The sequence below is a fragment of the Phalacrocorax aristotelis genome, chromosome 3 (assembly GCF_949628215.1).
Source record: "Phalacrocorax aristotelis chromosome 3, bGulAri2.1, whole genome shotgun sequence".
In the NCBI taxonomy this organism is placed as follows: domain Eukaryota; kingdom Metazoa; phylum Chordata; class Aves; order Suliformes; family Phalacrocoracidae; genus Phalacrocorax; species Phalacrocorax aristotelis.
This window is the reverse complement of record NC_134278.1, coordinates 66,983,263-67,002,754: the sequence shown is the minus strand read 5'-3', so window position 1 is coordinate 67,002,754 and position 19,492 is coordinate 66,983,263. Positions and strand designations below refer to the sequence as shown.

The 19,492-nt window shown below is 41.4% G+C and overlaps 1 protein-coding gene across 5 annotated transcripts in view; it reads left to right on the top strand.

Annotated features, from left to right (window-relative positions):
* HIVEP2 (HIVEP zinc finger 2) overlaps positions 1–19,492 on the top strand; it is a 143,585-nt gene that overhangs the window by 18,776 nt on the left and 105,317 nt on the right. For all 5 annotated transcript variants that reach the window (XM_075087805.1, XM_075087800.1, XM_075087804.1 and 2 more), the window contains exon 2: positions 18,153–18,258. The gene's annotated coding sequence lies outside the window, so the exon portion shown is untranslated. The remainder of the gene's footprint in view (positions 1–18,152; positions 18,259–19,492) is intronic.

Sequence of the window (19,492 nt, the reverse complement as noted above, 5' to 3'; positions counted from 1 at the left end):
TGAACAGATTTCTTTGCCTTGCTGGAATACGGAGGCTTGCTTCTTGCAGAGCACTGACAGGAAACCTGTTTAACCCTCTCCGGCTGCTTTTATACTTCGTAACTGAAACAGGGGTATGAGTAAGAATGGTTATTGAGAAACACAAGCATTTTGAAGTTAACTCAGTAAGGAGGATTTTGTCTCATCAAAGGCAGCCAAAACATTAAAGCAATACGGCGTTCTTGCGAGTGAAATTAATTGGTTCAATATTCAACTGTTATTCTCTAATGATTGCGGGGGCGGGTCACTCTTTTAAAAAATAAAACGCATATGCACTAGGGTGTTTGCATATTGTGGTGTGAGAAGAGGCACTGAGTAGTCTAGAGTACGGTATCCTGGATTTGAAAGATTTAATTAACTTTGAATGTAAACAGTGCTGGTGCAGTTGCTTATTCATTTGTTTAATGTTGCATAGGCATATTATTTGAGGAGCAGCTTTTGTCTGGGTTCTGTAATAAGCAAGTTCTGGATTTACCTCATTAATCTATCACACTACCTAGCTAAATAACTGTTGTTTTTAACAAGCTGGAGTTACGTAACATGAGTCATGCCTGGCGAGATGCTTGCAAGCAGGGAAAAGCAAGATAGGCAAAGAAATAATGGTACTCAACCTTTTGCAGAGTCCTGCATTTAGAAATTAAATACTGTGTGTTGGTACTCTCAGCTGTACAGACAAGGTCCAGCTATTCATTATGAGGATATGTCTTGAAACAAAGTCTTGGGATGGAAATGTTTAACAGACAGAAGAGTGAATTTGCTCAGGCATGTGCAGTCCTTGGAGGGTATTGTATATGTGCATGCCAAATTCCACCCCACTGCACCACCCCACCCACACCCCCCCATACCCCCTGTGGTTGTTCTTCCTCTGGAAAAGCACTGTAGAATAATAAATGGGAAAAGTCTCTTAAATGGAACTGATTTCACGTGTCAAATAAAATAACTTGATGAGCTGTGATTGCCTCTATAAAGTGTTACATAAATCTCTTTTCTTCTTTTAAATATGCCCCTGTAGGGTCATTAGGCAAGAATATACTACAATAGTCCCCTGTCCCAAGGGATTTTACAACCAGTTTATGGAAAAGGGGAAGCAAGTAGTTATATGAATGCATTAGAATAAAAGCAATTGATTTTAAGTTAAATCTTCCTTTAATAATATTTCCTTGACAATTTTATCTGCCATTACTCAGTTTTGATTTTCAAAGTCATGCTGAGTTGTTAAGCCTGGGGTAACCTTTTGCTTTGGTGGCATGGATACAAATATTAAATAATAATATTAGGAAATAAAGGCATGAGAATAACAGATCTTTAGTAAAGGAGTGGGAATAATGACTTTTTAGGAAATGAATGGTTTAGTGTTCCTGAACTCCCCTTCAAACTGTCCTGCTCTGTCTCATTTTGACCAAATTATTCTGTATTTTTCCTTCCTTTGATCTATAGATGAAGCAGCTGTAAACTGTGGTGTGGGGTTATTAACGACTGTATTTTGAGATTTTATTGTTATTGACAACAAATACTCAAAAATGAGTGCTAATATTTAAGATCTTCTCTTACATACTACCCTACGTGCATATGTATACAGTGGTTGATAATGCGTTAGTACAGACAACAGCTGAGATGTTATAATGAGAAACAGTTACATCTGTAAGTTGTTTCTGTAGCTAGCATCATTGCTGATAATCTCAGCATGGAGAAGAGGAGATGAACAAGCACAGAGGGAAACATGTATTTTCTTACACAGGAGGCCATTCAGGTCATGGCCAAGGGATGTCGAAAAGGCACTGTAAGGAAATGGACCGTGTTGCTCTCATTACGTCCTTATTTTCCACACAAATGGAGGATTTCTCTTGGACTGTCAGTGCAACATCCTTCAGAAGGAACTTGCTTTTTATGAAAACTTAAATTTCAGTCTTCAGGAGGTTTTTCATTTATTGTACTGAATTGACTTAGTTTTGTGTAGTCATGTGTTACTGTTACAGCAGCAGAAGCCCAGAGCTGGGGATCTAAGTAGTGGCTTGTAGGTACACCAAGATCTTGTAGGTGGAGAAAGACCTTCTCCTGAATCTGCAATATACCCAAATATAGGGTTCATCAAATGCTTTCTATTTGTATCAACTCCAATACTCTTTACTTTTGACTCTGTAGTGGTTGTTGGCTGGCTAATAGTAATGTCCTTTCTGCAACTCCATGATTTTCTTCATGAGATGAATGTTGTGTAGGGGCATCATATAAAATTGTTGAAATTTTTGTGCACACGGGAGCTTTCACCCCAGATTTTGGTACAGTCTGTGGGATGGGCATAGCTACAAAGGGGGTTGTGGCTGCCTGCTGTGCTATGTTGCCTGGTGAGACCCCACAGACCTTCGCTGGGAGGTGTGCAGGGGTGGGCTGAGGGCTCCTGGGGTGTCAGCTGGGGTGTGAGCTGTGGCTGTGCAGGTGCTGGCAGGAGCTGCAGCAGAAGGGCACTGCTGGGCTCCACGCCCAAGAGGAGTGAGGGTTGTTCACCGTCTGCCATGGGAGCTGTGGGCTGGCCTTGATTTCTGGTGGAATTTCTGTTGAGATCAGTGTGATCTGAGTGAGTGGAGTAGGGCAAGAAAGTAATTGCCGTGAGTGACACTGATGTACGGGCAGGGAGGGAGCGTATCTCTGCGTGTGTGTAGGCAGTGGCTTGTTCAGGAGTAAATTCTCACATCCTGAGGTCCTTGACTAGATCTTCAAAGGTTAATAGTCCCAGTCATAATGCTCTGCAGAGAGGGATTTCTTGCCCTGCAAGTTGCTGTACACATTTGTTCCATTTTCCTTGTTTTTGTTAAAAGCCCGTATATCTTGTCCGTTCAAACCCTGAAGTGTCTTCAGGTTATCAAGTTGTTCCCATATTGCAGCAAAACTTGAAATGATTACCAACTCAGTTTCACCATTTTTGCCAGTTAAAAAAGGTGACATTTAATTTACACTAATTATTTATCTGCACGAGATGCTCAGCATGAAAATGACTAGGTGCAAATTAAGATTAAATGAGTAAAGGGGAAAAATACGTTGTGCGTTACATTTTTCATATTTAATGTTCTGTTTGTATTTCATTGACAGTCCATCTGCAAGAAGACTTCTCTTAGCAGATTGAAGCATTTTTTCAAGAAAAAACCCAAATGTATAACCAGGCTGATAAAAACAAAGTTTCAGTCTGAAAAGATTAAGATGGGAGAGTTTTAATAACATCTTCTCATTATTGCAGGCTTACTTTGTTTTAACTCTGGTAACGCTCTGTGCCTTCGTATGATCTCTGGAGCCGTGCAGTGGCCACACTTTCTCCAGGTTGTCTTGCAGAAACACAAGCATTTGGTAGCCTCCTCAAAGCTATTCTGTGTATGAAATCAGCCCTAAGGTAATACCGAACTTTGTATAACACATAACCTGAGTGGGTACATGGTCTTAGCTCCTTGTCACAGGAATGGATTTCAGAGCATTTGCTGCATTGCTGTAGTGCTTGTTGCACTGATACCCCACAGCCTGCCCCTTGTGAACGTGCCACTGCTCTGGGAGAGACAGATCACGAGTCATGATGGCCCCGCTGTTTGTGGGGATGAGAAGCAAAAGCTTTCGTGCAGTTGTAGGCAAGAGCAGCCGTGGGGGTGGGTTGAGGGCACAATCAATCGTGCCAAGGTTCAGCACTGCAGTGGTGTTGCCATGATACATGTTTCTTTGGAAGTACCAATGCAACACACTTCTGTATTGTAGAGAACTTGTTTCACCATCCAAAAATATGTATGGTGTCTGCCTTTACCTCAGCTGACCCTGGCTTTGAACCTTCCCAAACTTTGGGGATGTTTGTAGTGAGACTTTCCTTTCTGAATGGAATTTTTAAGTGCAGCATGAAAGCTTTGGTTTATTTGCATAGAACATGCTTGCCTGAGCAGTTGCTTTCCACAGTGCAGTGCTTGTAGATTAAAAGCCTTTCTGTAGTGGTTGTGCCAGTTCAATTCCTTCTGCAGCAAGTCAGTTTTGCTGGTGTACTGCAGTTAGGTGCTTGGTCGCATTAGTGAGAAAGGAAATTTTTAATTTCCGCTGATGTGTCATTCTTGTAGATGCAAAATGGTAATGACAATGTTTTATTACAATTTTTTAAGGATACTCTGAAACTAGAATAACACTCCCTGCTTTAATGTATATTTTATTTCACCTGTAAAAACTGCTTTTAATTAATGCATTTGCACTTGGAATTTGAATGCTTTGCATGGAAAACAGAAATGGCAGTGTCATATGCATGGAATATACCTTTTAGTTTATGGTAGCGTGTTTTACTGTCTGTGATGTGTGATCACACAAGCTCAACAGTACACAGCCGACTTGATGTATTTACTGTGATTTTCTACCTAAGGAAATATGGTCTAGTGACTAGCAGGCTAGGCGGGGACTTAATACACATAGGTTCAATTCCTGGTTCTGCTACACAGTTCATGAGCTTGGGGTAAGATTCACACCACCTTACACTGATTTTCATGTGAATTGTATTAATAAATATGAGTTAGGCACAAAAATACCATTGTTGTGCGCTATTCTTTTTATGCCAGTTTCACTTCCTTATTTTAGGGAGATGCCCTGTAGACAGATGCTGTATTCTGCTGTCAATCCATAGAGAGCCAGGAAGGGTTTTGTGCTAAAACAGACTGCGGGATTTGAACCTCTTTTTTTTGTTTGTTTGTTTTTGTGCCTGTTTTTAAGTGGCCATTCTCAGAGTGATCAATAGGTCCACTATTTGCTATGATCACCTCTGCTCACAGTATTTATGCTGTTAAAGATCATACACAGAAGTCAGGCTACATGCTGCTCTGGAGTCCAGTTCTGACTCCTTTACTTAAGAGTGAAAATAGCCTGACTAAGGTACAGTCAGCAGCTAAAGTATTAGAGAAGGGCAGCATGCGTAGATCTGGATCCAGATGTTAAATGCTGTGTTTAGAAGAAGAAAGGGTAAATTTTCTTCCCAAACAAATTGGTAGAATTCAAGGTAGAAATTTGTTATTTAAGGCATTGTATCGTGGTGAGTGTTGGAGTGAGTAGCAGCTTTGCAGGGTGGAGGGAAGAGATACTTCTGCTGCTGAGTGAGTACATGTGGGGAGTGCAGAACATGCCGGTTTTACTCTGGCTTTGTGCAACTTTGTGAAATTTGCATTTTGAACTACCTGGGCAATTCAAAGAGTAACTGCGTGAACACAGTTGCCTAAGACAGCTATTGGGCACACTACAAAATGTTTTGGAGTCTACAGGGCACACCAGCACTTCCTAAACCAGCACAGTGCCCATGGGGATGCGCTCAGCCTCACCTGTGCTAAACCTCTGGGAGGTCTGAATCAGCTCGGTGCCACGGACAGCCTGAAATCCACCCTGGTTTATGCCAGATGATGACCTGTTCCTCTGCGTCTGAAGAGAGTGTAGCTGCTCTGGTTTTCCTCAATTCAGGATGTTGTGACCGAGCTCTGTAAATGTCCATGGTGGCGGTGGGAGTGTTCAGGATGGGGCCAGTTTTGCAGAGTACACATAAACTTTACCACGTCCACTTGTTAGCAACACGCACTTCTCACTAATGGACGTTTCTGAGAAAATGTTAATCATCATTGCTACATGCACAGACCTCATAGTCTTTCACAACCGTACTGCGGTGGCTGAGAGTGGGCGATGCCAGGGGACTGCAGTGCCCGGCTGCTCCCAGCTGCCCACATCGCGGTGGTCAGGCTTGGACCTCAGCAGCGAGAGACGGCAGACCACCAGTGGCCGTATTTTCTCTCTCCCACAGGCTTTTCCCCCAGTTTGCTAGTTTAAGATTCAAACAGGAAGAATTTAGGTAATTAAAGCAATTAAACTTATGCTGTTGACACTGCTTGTCTTGTCTTCCTCTGTGTTGTCAGTGATGCTTCTGGTCTACTTGGGAGGTTGTCCTGCCTGTTCGCAGTCCATTCTGCTTGTCTTTTCCTCCGCCTGGCAGATTTTGTTCCTTGGAGGCCTCCGACATGCAGCGAGGCCCATCTTTGCCACTTTGGTGAGCGCATTGCTTAGCAAATGAAGAAAATCCTATGGCAGGTAGAAAACGTACCACACAGACCCAGTGAGAACAGAAGCCTGTAAATACCTGCCAGATGTATCTGGTGCTTACTTAGCAAAACCCCTAAGTGCAGCTTTAATTTTGGGCAGATTCCGAAGTCGTCGTGAAATCACCGGGTCCTGCACATGCTCCTGAAGTTAAGTATATGCTTATATACTTTGTGAATAGAAATGGCTTATTGAGCTGGAGGCAGCGTGGCGAATTTTGGGACTCCTGCTGTTCTGCTTACAGTATTTTTCAGAGAGTTTAAGGCTGTAGAATGACACCAGCTGGATCCACAGAACAATCTGCTCCTGTTCCCGTGAACTCCAAATTATTTTCCTTCTCACATGCAAAGTTGTACCAAGAGCTGCATTTAAAAACCCATCTGTTGTCCATATTATATCAATAGGAAGAAAAATTTTAGACTTCTAAAATATTCCGGTTATGTGTTCCATCTTGCTGTCATCTGTCTTTCAACTACAAGCCATTTCTTGTAGTTGCACTTACTTCTAGCTGCTCAGATCTTTTTCCCTCCCACCAACAGGCGAAACTCTGAGTTGCCTGAACTGCAAAAGTGGAAGCAGGATGCCTACAAACTGATAGTGGAAAGAAATTACCGCTTTCAAAATAAGATGCTTTTGATAGTATAAATTAAAAAAAAATTATATGATATTTTTTTCTTATCAAGTGTGGGAATAAATAATAAATTCCTTTAGAAGTTTTTTATTTGTATTTTTCATTACACACTATATTTGAAGTGTCATCAATATCTATATGTGTTTTAATATCATTTGTGACAAAATTTGTGATGTGTAACAAAATATGATTTTTTAGGTTTTACAGCAAAATAATATTATAATTCCAGTGCTGCTGATTATAATTCACCTGCTGCTACTCCCACTTTTCTGTGTTGCAGTGGCAGGAGCAGAAACATATTCCTTGGCAAATACACTGCTTTTCCATAGGGCAGCAATGACATTCATCTGTCTTGTTTATTTTAGTTTTGTTGTTACATTTTGGTAAAACAGCCAATTGTGACAGAACTAAAGAAATAGGATTGTATCGTTTCAGGTTTGCAAGGTTTGCTTTGCAACTGTAATGAGTACTCAGGGGTGTGTGTATATGTGTGTGTGTATTTGCATCTGTTACAGCTTTGGGGCTTTTCTTCACCATTTTCCAAGCAGTAGCTTCTCATTGAGGGGTTCAGGACTTTTGAAATAGTGCACTCTGTCCTCCCTAGAAAACTCCATGGGAGGCAGTCAAGCAATGGAAGCTTTGTAGCCTTCTCCCAGTGAGATATAGATCACAAACTCAAACTGTCCATCTCCTGGTGGTAGGATAGCTAGGCCATAGACTGCTGACACCTGTCTCTATTCCTTGTCAAACCCTTGTAATCATTCATGCTCAATAATAGAGCAGTGTCTGTGTTGGGAGGTGACCAATGTCATCAAGGACAAGACTGGTCGTGTTCAGTTGTTCCCCAGTATGAGGAACACAAAAGCCTTCACCACGTGTAGTTAATTATCTGCTAAACAGCACATCTTACCAGGACTTCTGTTTCCAATACCTAAAACTCTTATCCCAGTCTCTCTTGGTATTTTCAAGAATTCTGTTGAATGGTACCTCCCTTGAAACCATCCCCTTGGAAACAGAAGGTCCCTGATGGGGAAGCGTTTGGCAGGAGCTGTTCTTTAACAGGTTAGTGTGTGGCCCAAGAGGATCCCATTGATATCCATTCACAGATTCACGGTCTTGCAGAGGTCACTTTCTGGGATTAGGAAATGGAGTTGAATCACTCCGAGGGAAGTCCTGATATGGAAGGTTTCTCCCCATATAGAAATATTTTGAGCACAAGATTTGGATTAGGGATAAACCCACACAGAGCGACTGACAGATTTCAGACTTCAGCAAGGGAATAACAAGCTCCTGAATTTAAATGCTTGGGTCAAAGAGCAACACTCGTTTCCTCTGTTTATCAGGACATTAAATAAGAGTAGTTCAGTTTTAGCCAAGCATTTGGTAAGACCCCTGTTGCGATGCTGCTGGAATGCGGGAGGAAGGTCTCGGGATAAAGTGTTGGTGGAAACAGTAGATGAAAAGGACTTAAGGCAGACCACTAAAAGGAAGCTATAATTAATATAGCTGTGGAGTTCTGGTACGGTGGTATGTTGTGTGGTATTTACCTGATACGTTCAAAGAAGCCTAGGGATGTCACAGATCTTTCTGTTACCAAAGTTCAGTGTTGAACAATTGTGGGTAGAGAACTATAAAGCAGCGAGCATTATCACAACTCTTTCTGGGTGATATCTGTTTCTATAAAATAAACTGTATGTGCTGTTTATTGATTTATCCTCTGAATGTAAAGGCTGTAAAGTTTGGAAGTATGCATGGGTTACTGTTTTCAAATGTATGAATACTGGGTATAGGATGTGTAGGAAGCAAACCAATGTTTGCAGTAGTAGATTTTTGTGGCAATACTGTGAGACTCGGAAGAGACTATTTGGGAGTGCCCGGCATGGAGGGACATGGAAGCAGGAAGGGAACTGTGGCGAGGGCTGGGCACTTGGTCTGAAGCAGCCATGTGCCAGGCAGCAAAGCTCAACTCCAGAAACAGCTCTACCAGGGATGTCGCCCAGTCAGTGCTATTATGTCTTGACTTACAGCACTGACGTTCAAATTCAGGTCAAAGAGGGAACAATGGTGGGACAGAAGGTCAGCAGGGCATTGCTGTGGGACAATGGTATATATGTGTATTTGCAAACCTTCCCACTCCCCTGGTTTTCTGCTCCTCAGTACTGCACCCATCAGATGCAATAAAAAATGCCTCCAGTTCTTTGGTGTGCAGCAGAAATTGCGAACCCCAGCTTCCTGTAAGTGCCTATCTTTTGGATGCAGTCCCTGGCTGTGTTTGTACTGCTGTGTAAAAGGAGGCAAAGGACTGGCCCTTGAACTGACGGCCAGGTCGCACTGGCTAGGTCACATCCGCGCTGCTAAGGCACCCCTCCTGACAGCAGACTTGTCTTGTGAGGAGATGGCTGGAGTGGTCCAAAACCACACAGAAGGCAAGCTATTGAGCTGCAGTGCTCAGACTTGCTTCCTTTCCCACTTTTACTTAGCCATATGGGTGCACCTGTAGTTGTGAACTTCATCTTTCAGCAGTTTTGCATCTCCCCGCATCTATTTTATCTGTGGATTCTGTGCTGTCTTGTAAGGCAACATGGAAGGTTTTTCCCTTAATGAGGATGCCGATGGTCTCTGTCTTGTCTCTTTAAGCACAGGTTGGAATCGGAAGGTGCTTCTGGCAACTGACTAATTCTGAGAAAGCTACCTCTTTGTTAAATGTCTTTAGAGAAATTATTAGGGGAAGACAGACACAGGCATGACATTGCACACAGTGTGGGATTGCAGTTTTTTTTTTTACATGGGAATCAAGGATACAAAAGAGATCTTGGGAAGAATGCAGAATTTCTTCCTTTGAGAATACTTTCCAGATAGGAGACTGTGTGGAAATAGTAAAATGTTGGAACTGCATGATATAAGTGGTGATATGAGTGGTGATATTATGGTGGCTATTATTTTCCCTGTGGTAACGTCTAAAGGCTTCTATGTAGGCTTCCTTGTCTTTACGTCTTCAGGCACAATGAATTTACAGTGTAAATATCTGATAGATGAAGATGAAGAGAGGAAATAAATTTTATCACAGGGATCAAATTTAGAGACAAATTTTGAGATGCCCTCCATGGTCAAATATGAAATCTGTGGCAGCAAAGAGCTCAGTCTGTTTCTCAAGTCCTATGAGCTGGTAGCACTCCCAGCACCATACCTCGCTTAGCAGCACAGAGGTCAATCTTGCGATACTCCGTGAGCCTTTAGCTCCATGTCAAACCTTCAGCAAACCTTTTTCCAGTGAAGGCTTTGACATATTTAAAGCTTGTTACATATGTCTTTGTGTTGCGATTCAGGCCTAAATTTGTTTTATTCTGAAGTTTAAAGGTCCCATCTGACATAAAACACATTGATTTTGGGGAAGATTTATGGACTAATGTCAGATACCGCTATTTTAAAAAATGTTACTGCCTTGCAAAAATGAATTTCTTGTTTCTTTGTCTAGTAACGTATTCAGAGCACTTGAAAGGAAGTTTTGGAATAAGGAGATTTCTAGCCTGGGGGGGTAGTATCCTGTGCTTTCGTTAGGTCATGTCAGGCCATTGTTTTGCTTTTCTTATCATAAAGATCTTGTGTCTTTATTCATGCTCAGCTGTGGACTTGAGTTTCCTGGAAGAGAGTGAAATAATTAAGAATTGGTACTACAAAATCATATGTTCTCTGTTTGTAGCTACATGTGTTTAGTTGAAGGCAGTTCTTACCTGTAGTTGCGTATAGTAATAGGTGGTGTAGATACATAGCAGTAATAAGGAGTATCTTCTATCTGTGGTTCTCAGTATAGCTGAAAAGAAATACCATTATTCTCTATAACTATGAGAAAACTTAGACTGAGAGATTCAAGGTCACCCATCAAATGGCTAGTAAAACTGTGGTCTCTTGTTCCCTGCTAGTTTTCACCCCTAACTGCCAGCTGATGTTCTCAGTGGCTTTGTCTTTGCTCGTGTATTACACAGTGGCAGGGTATGGGAAAGGGCACGTTTAATTTATTGGTCTAGATGCAGCTGCTGGGGAGGACAGTTAGGTACACAGGGTGGTTTATCAGAAGAAGAAGTCATTAAAGTAGGGTGATTAATGTGGTGCCAGAGAAGGGCATGCGGCATGTTGTGCTTGCTCTTAAAATCTGTGAACTACTACACAAGGTCACGCAGCCTAAATACGGTCCTGGTGAGAGGAGTCAGGGGAGGAAGAAGGGCACTGCCAGCCTAACTGAGAGCTTATATTGCTCTGCAGTTGTGTCGCGTCATGGAGGAACACCTCCCTGATGACTTGCTAATGGGATGGCCAAAGCCCCTCTGTCTTGCCTGGTAAATCTGGCTTGGTTCTGGTGTGACAGAGCTGAGACATTGATATAAGTGATGTGAGCGATAGCTTCCCTGATCACAGCCTGGGATGCAGGGACCTTCTTTGCAAATAAGCAGAATTTCTAGCACTGACAATGAGATGCCTTTCCCCAGAACTAAATTTATCATTAAATAGAATAGAAGGATGCATGAGAAGGTGAGGCTTGCTAAGTCTTGTATGCATGGGACTCTTGCTTTGAAATGTGTTATTCCATTTCCTCCAAGTCTTCCTCAGGGAAACACTTAATTTATATTTCCTGTGCATTTTATCATAGATTCTTTAGTTGTCACTATGTGCCTCTAGATTATGGCCATAGTTTCTGTCTACTTTATTCTCTGTCAACCACTGCCACTCTTTGCAGGCTGCACTGTGACGTGTAAGTTGTATGCCATGTAAAGAAGAAGACAGAAGTCTTCGTAGGTCATAGAATCATAGAATTGTGTAGGTTAGAAAAGACCCTTAAGATCATCTAGTCCAACCGTTAACCTAGCACTGGCAAGTCCACCACTAAACCATGTCCCTAAGCACCACATCTACGGGTCCTTTAAATATCTCCAGGGATGGTGACTCAACCACTTCCCTGAGCAGCCTGTTCCAGTGCTTGATAACCCGTTTGGTGAAGAAATTTTTCCTAACATCCAATCTAAAACAGATGATAGGTGCACAGCAGCTGGCAGATCTGGCAGCCTGCCAGGTTAGCACAGAAGCTGCCTTCTGCGCAGACCTCGTTTTTCCAACTAAGGACCAACATGCTCTCATACAAACGAAAATGAATAAATTGCATCTAGGGTATTGCAGTCTTTCCAGGGGACAGCTCTGGCTGAGAGAAGCTGGAGAAAAAACTCCTGGCAGAAATTATACTGAGGCTTTTTCACTTAAGTGGCAACATCAGAAAGAGAGGAAGCTGCACAGCTGTATGAATAAATGTGCAGAACCTGAAACTTGCACTTCTGGCTCATCTATCACATACCATCCTTTTACAGTGTGAGATGAGATGTCCAGCACCAACTTTAAACTTCCTCAGCAGGCACAGTGCTACCTTCTGTCTCAGTGCACGGCTGTAATCTCATCCTGACAAATAAGATTTTACCTTCCACTTACCCTTCTGGAGACAGCTTGTCAGAACAACATGGTACCACAAACTTATCCTGCTTAATGTCAGCTAATTAAATTCATTTTTGAATATAGTACTAAGCCAATTTAATTCTGTCTTTCAGAGCCTGCAGAGACAGTTGTGACTCTCAGATGGGTTTCTGTTTCTGATTAAAAAAGCACAAAGAGGTTTGATCACTAGACTCTCTGTCTTTTTTTGCTTGTCTCTCACCTGTACTTGTGATGTTGGGGAACGAGGTGTTTTTTCCCATGCTTTCATAGCCCCGGCATCTACTGTCACATTTGACAACATACTCTGTTTAATGACTTTTGTTCTCTGAAATGAAAGTTTCATTACTGCTGCTGGAATAGAAATAGAAATTATTGTGAAATACTCTTAGTGTTAGATTCTGATTTCAGAGGTTGTTTTTCTACAGTGTTGATCTTTGGAGGGATGAGTATGCGAGTGACCTTCTAACTCTGAGCTCGTATACCAGCCTCTGGATATCATCCACATCGCAGTCCAAGTGCAATAGCCTCCAGTAATGTTTACTGCCTGTCACTCTCAATATATTTTGTGATCACTAACATTCATGAAAATGAGGGGCAGGATTAAAAAAAAAACAGTAGTCAAAAAAGAGAAAGGTCAAAGCAAGTCATACTGTGGAAAAGAACAATATGCTTGATTAATTAAGCAGTGCTGGTGAAGTGTATCATGCCAGAGACAATCTGATGAGGTTTTTTTTTTTATTTTAAATGCCCTCTGTGCAGGTTATCAAAGAAAGTCAAAGAAAAAATACTGTTTGTCTGGAGATTTTCATGCATTAGTTCTTCTACTGCTCTGGCATGCCCCTCATTCCTTTCGTGCAGCTTTGTGCCAGGGAGGGCCTCCAATCTGCCATTTCTAAATCCCCTTACACTGTTGGATGGCAGATCGATGTGCATCACCGTGTAACCTCCTACTGCAGTTTACCCCCTGTTTGCAGCTGCATTTTCTTTCTCTCATTCTCCTCCTGCTTCTCCTCCCGCTTGTTGATGTGGCTTATTTGTGTTCAGACATTACAAGCTGTTGTGTTTTAACCCCAGCCGGCAACTAAGCACCACCCAGCTGCTCACTCACTCCCCTCTGGTGGGATGGGGGAGAGAATCGGAAGAGTAAGAGTGAGAAAACTCATGGGTTGAGATAAAGACAGTTTAATAAGTAAAGCAAAAGCCGCGCACACAAGCAAAGCAAAACAAGGAATTCGTTCACCACTTCCCATGGGCAGGCAGGTGTTCAGCCATTTCCAGGAAAGCAGGGCTCCATCACACGTAATGGTTACTTGGGAAGACAAACACCACTACTCCAAATGTTCCCCCCTTTCTTCTTCCCCCAGCTTCATATGCTTGAGCATGACGCCATATGGTGTGGGATATCCCTTTGGTCAGTTGGGGTCAGCTGTCCCAGCTGTGTCCCCTCCCAGCTTCTTGCGCACGCCCAGCCTGCTCGCTGCTGGGGCGGGGTGAGAGGCAGAAAAGGCCTTGACTCTGTGTAAGCACTGCTCAGCAGTAACAAAAATGTCCCTGTATTACCACCACTGTTTCCAGCACAAATCCTGAACATAGTCTCCTGCTAGCTAGTATGAAGAAAATTAGCTCTCTCTCAGCCAAAACCAGCACACAAGTGCAGAACTGAATTGCAGTTATCAGCAACGTAATTCACAATTACTGAGAAATTACTCCCCTTTTTTCTTCCAGAGTATAGCTGGAGTATGTGGGAGACATGGTTTGAGAAAAAGCTTGTATCGTCATTGTGCACCGTGCTTATTCTGTATGAAGAGGGCTTTAGTCTGCGTGGATATCAGTCTGACATATTTTACAGGCAGTTGATTCACCCATCCATTTTTTGTGTTGCATAGTAAAGTATACAAGTGCTGTCATGTCTGTAATGTAGGTTCTGATGTCAGAGAGAACTAAGTACCAGCTTTCTCAACCTTTACTGAAATAATGCTGAAGTTCTGGAATGGAAGGGCAGATGCCAGGAAAGTAAGACTTGAGATGGTAATTTTTTTCCTAATTCGTTAAATTTATTGAGAGGAAGGAAGAGGCCAGTTTTTTTCAGATGGTTAATTACATATTTTCTTTAATTTTAAACATATTTTTCTGAAAGGTCATTCACAGGTATATATTTTTGAAATTAGAAGCTACAGTTTTTTAAAAATTCATAATGAATTTTTAAATCTCTATTCAGGGAGTTTTTTAGGCTTAATACTTAGACCTGGTTTCAGTAAACAATTCCTGTATCTTATCAATCTAAGCATTTGGTTTAGATACTTTGTCCATTTTGTAAGTTCTTGTTAATTTTTCACGTAAGCTTTCTTTCTTTCTTTCTTTAGGTAGAGAAAGAATTGCCAAAACCCTGCTAAATCTTAGAGCATGGCAGTGGTTTTATAGGCACTTTCTAAATACCGATGTTTGTAAGGTCTCTCCAGCTCTGTTGGTGTGAATATGCCATGTGCGTTAATATGAATATCTATAATGCAGAAGATTGCATATTTGCTTCTTCGGTACTGTACTTTGTTGTAAGAAAGGAGTTCTTTGGGCCGAGAGAGTAACTTATCTGTAGTTTAGTACGTATAAATACAGTTTTAGGATTGCCTTAAGATGGTTAGATTCAGTTTTGAGAAGTGATGGCACACGTATGTGCAAGTAAGTTGGCAGCAAAAATTACGTTTCAGCTTCCATTGGTTTTTCTAACTGTGCCTAATGTTTGCATTTCCTTAAAACATTATTTGTGAAAATGAATGTCTTATTTGATGGCACTGGAGATTACCACTGTCTAGCCATAGAAAATAAACATTTTGGACAAGGACTGTATTGTATTAGAATTCTCTCTTTCTGTAGAGACTATATTGATTTGTATGTTTAGTTCCCAATCCTTCTCCCACCAAGATTTTAAGTGCTGTGTCCCCAGTGTATTCCTGTCGATGCCAGCTATTTCCATAATTACCAGAGCCATGTACTTAAATGCCTCCCATAGAATTTCCATTTTCAGATTTCACAATGACTTCCATGCTTCTGCTTCACCTAGAAAAACTGTCTTTGCCTTAAAGAAGCTCTTCTAGGACTTGCAATTTCTAAGTGTATTTTGGGGACTTTGGTGTTTCTTACCAAAGGAAAGACACTAGGAAGTCTCTGCCAGAAAGATCTTTGTGAAGGATCTTGGAAGTTCATGATGTAGTTCAGTTGACTCTTAGCAGCTGCTCCTTAGTCCCTCTTGCTCTGCCAGAAGTGACTTGTTTTGAGCAGTTTTGGCTTTTTCCTACATGGTCTCCAAGATCCCGCCACCTCAACTGTGAGCAGAGAGGCAGCAAGCGCTGAAAATGGGGCATGACTTGTGGCCTTGACAATTTAGACCATGGTTTTGACCTGGCCAAAGAAGAGGATAAAGACTCAGTGAAGGAATCTGAGCGAAATGGAATCAAATGGAGAATTACAAACTCATTTCCTACAGGACACTGAACAGTGGAAAGCCTGTGGTAGCTGGTGATGGCTACCAACCTGAATTCGGTTTGAACTGATTCACTAGAGATGAAAGACTGCATTTCACTTCGTTCCATGTGCTGTGATACATTTCGGTTCACAATGTAGCTACTTTGTGGTCATTCTTTTCAATTCCTGTGGTGATTTAGGACTTTTGTTTCAGAGGATTCATTTTCCGAGAGTACTGTTAACAGGCAGCAAGGAAAAAAAAAAAGGGAAAAATGTTTAAATAAATTATTCACCTGAAAGGTTCTGGTATTTTTTTAAAAGATTGATGAAGTTATACAAGGTAAATTATTAGATGGAGTCATTAGGGACAGATTGATTAAATGACTCCAAATAAATCTGCAAGCAGAAAAAGAATGAGTTGCATGTCTTACTGTATTTTCCTGTTGAAGATAGCTGGCCATGTTTAGCAGCATCCTTTTGTGGGGAGGATGCTACAAATTGTTTCTCTGGGAGGGAAGATTCTTTTTAAGCCTTCAATGGGTTGAGGAAGAATTGCTTTTGTAGGTAAAACAGTTACTACGAAGCAAAACTTAAGCAGTTCATTAAAATGGATCTAACACTTGGAAAACTGTTTTAGGGAAACTCCATTATAACATCAAGCCTGGATGTGAAGAGTTAAGGTTGTATGTGCCTCAGCTTCAGCCAGCGTATTGCAGTTGGGCAGTGTGGGAACCCCCCCAGCCCCAGCACAGAGCTAGGGGAGCTGCCTGCCCACTGGGAGGGGCAGGGCTCTCCCCAATGAAGGAGCGCTGCTGAAATCCCAGGGATGGGGCACAGCAGAGCAGCGTGGCTTCCACCACCCAGGGCTGCCCCTGTGCGCTCATAGCAGTCACTGCTCTGCTGTCTTGCTCACTACTGCTGGATCCATGCTATGGCTCAGCAACTCACCTCAGTGTCTGGCATTTAAGTATGAATATACTTAAATATATGTCCTCTACTCTGTGCCGATTCTAGGTTTTTGGGTTTTTTTTGTTATTTTGGACCACGGAGTATGTTATTCCTAACTTAATCTTTACAAAGTTTTATGCTTGTTCTTGAAGACCAAATACAGAGTATAGGAGACACTGACTTGCGTAGGTGGCAGCAAATGAAGACGTACATGGTGCTAGTGAACTGCGTGATGTTGTGGCTGGCCAGTGAAGCCTAATAAAGGCAGGAGCCAAGCCACTTTGGAGGTACGAAGAGTCAAAGAAGCATTAGAGTAATTTAAAATATGTAAACTGTGGCTAAAATCTAAAAACATAATTTCTTTAAAATTCTTTGTTATTTACCAGACCTCGATCCTGAAAACCTCTTACCCTAGGATGAAGTGCAGCTTGTAGAGCAGGAAGAAGATCAGCTTCTGTTTGGGGAGGCATGATTTAAAAAGATATGAACCCAGCTTTGTCTCTGGTGTGACTTCTCATCACTGTGGGTGTGTCTGGGTACATTTCTGAGTATCCTGTAAGTCGTATTGTTCACATTTTCAAAATAAAGAGAACTCAATTAATCTGCCTTTCCCTGTGTAATAATGCTATAAAACACAATAACTGTGTTTTGTAGCTTTATCCACATCCTCATGTAGTTTCTTGTTTCAAACACTTATTTACAGGGATATGCGGTCCAAGCGAGTTTTCTTTATTTAATGCTGTAGACTTTTAGGTTGCCTGAACCTACGTTTGTTCCAATCATTTGTGATTTTATCACTAGTTTTGTAAGAAAAAATTTCTTCAGCTCTTAAATTGGAAAGTTTGTTTGCTGCCACGTGTCTTGTCATTGGAGACAACACTGCTAGTACAAGCTCATTTCCATATCTGCATTGGTTACCTACAATGTATATAAAAATACTTAAGGCCAGGTTCACCTTTCGTGATTTGAAATGATTGAATGATTATAAATAAGGTGATTGTAGTCACCAATAGGAAAGAAATGCTTTTTTAAGACCCCTCGATCACAAGAGAATAGTTCATTAGGGAGCTCCAATGTTGTGCCTTCTTCTAAAACAGTGAGTTTCAATGCTAATAAAAAAAAGAAAAAAGAAAAAAAGAAAAAAAGAAAGGTAGAGCCAAACTGACAATGCACTGGCGAAAGGAATTACATGCTTGTCAAGGACCCAACAAAAGGGAGATCTGAAATTCTCTATCTGTCCTCCAGATCATTACAGCTTCTGCATTAACACTGAAAACTGGTTTTCATTGCTTTGATTGCATGCCTGAAATCTGGTCTGGAGCAGTGGGCCAAAACAGTTTGGCTACAGCAGGAGACTTCTACTTGCCATCGTGAGCAGCAAAATGTTTTCTGTAAGCCAGGAAAGAGCACAGACCCTGTTAATGCAGAGAAGGAATATGTGAAAACACAAAATCTGTTAGCAGAGCTGGATGTAAACCTCTGAATATGATGAACTTACTATCTGAATTTGTTATGTTTTCAGGTGGGACCCTCTTCTGATATGTGATCTACGGCGAGCTACTTTGAATCATACGATGACAATGTTATCACTGCCACATCTCTGGGAACCAGATATTCATAAGTATACGGTATGTGAACGTCTGCATCTTACATTAACTATTGCTTGTTGGAACAACGTGGAAACAATAACACGAAGGTGCTAGAAGTCATTGAAGTAAATGTTAAGCCACCTGTACAATCAATTACACCCAGCCATTCCAGCAGATGTTTTTCTGCTAGGCCTGGTCTGTATGCAGAATAGTGAACTGTTTTAACTTGAAAATGTATTATTTACAGGTATTGGTAGAAACATTCTACCAGTGTTTCCTTTGGATGACATTCTATTGGTACAGCGATGATACGTAGATATACAAACTATTATTTTCTTCCTCAAGCAGGAGAGGGTGGTAGCAGTAGTGTGAAGGGTTCTGTACTTCAACTGTATCGCTGTGCTTAAAGCAGTACTGTTTTTGCATTTAGGAAAGGTCTTTTATTGCTCTTCTCCTTCGTTCTATTTTCAATTCCTGGTCAATCTAAATTAGGTTAATTTCACACACCAGTGAATCCCTAAAGAAGTATAAATTAACTCCATTTTACCAAACTCAGCCAGATGATGGCAGTTATTCCCTTGATGTTTAGCTTTACATCACCCACCATCTTTGACCAAGATTTCAACAGAAATTAAATCCACATATTAAGCCTTTTTTCCTCACCCTGCATAAGGAAGACCTGCATAAGGAGACTGAGACCCACGTCTAGTGAAGGGAGGCTATTTAATTTGCGGTCTACAAGGTCAAAAATGTACGGTCACTGATAGTTGGCATGTGTTTCTTTTCTACTGTTCTGGCTTCAAATTGTTAACAGACACTCAGGTCCTGTAAAACCATGAGCAAACTGGTTTTATGAGAGTGTTTACATCATTGTTTTATGTTCTGAAGCAGTTCGTAGCACACCACATAACCGTTAGCAAGGACCATCTTCATCTGATTTATGACCCCGATGCAACTCCCGCTGAAGCTGGTGGAAAAACCTTTCTTCATGCTGATGGGAGTTGAATTGCACTGCACGTAACACCTGAGACTTTCGTAATGTTCCCTGCATGGGTTTTTGTTTTACTGATTAGCCACTTTTTAGAGATGTAGTATTAAAGATATAGAGCATAGAACAGAATTACAGGGAAATGGATTGCCAAAATGACCTAAAAGAGGACTCAGTTATTGAAAATGCTTGTCTTCCTTGAAAAGTTATAAAGTCATGAGGAGAGATGACTGTTTGCTCCAAAAGTATATATCTGGGTTTAATGCACTGTATTTTTATGTATAA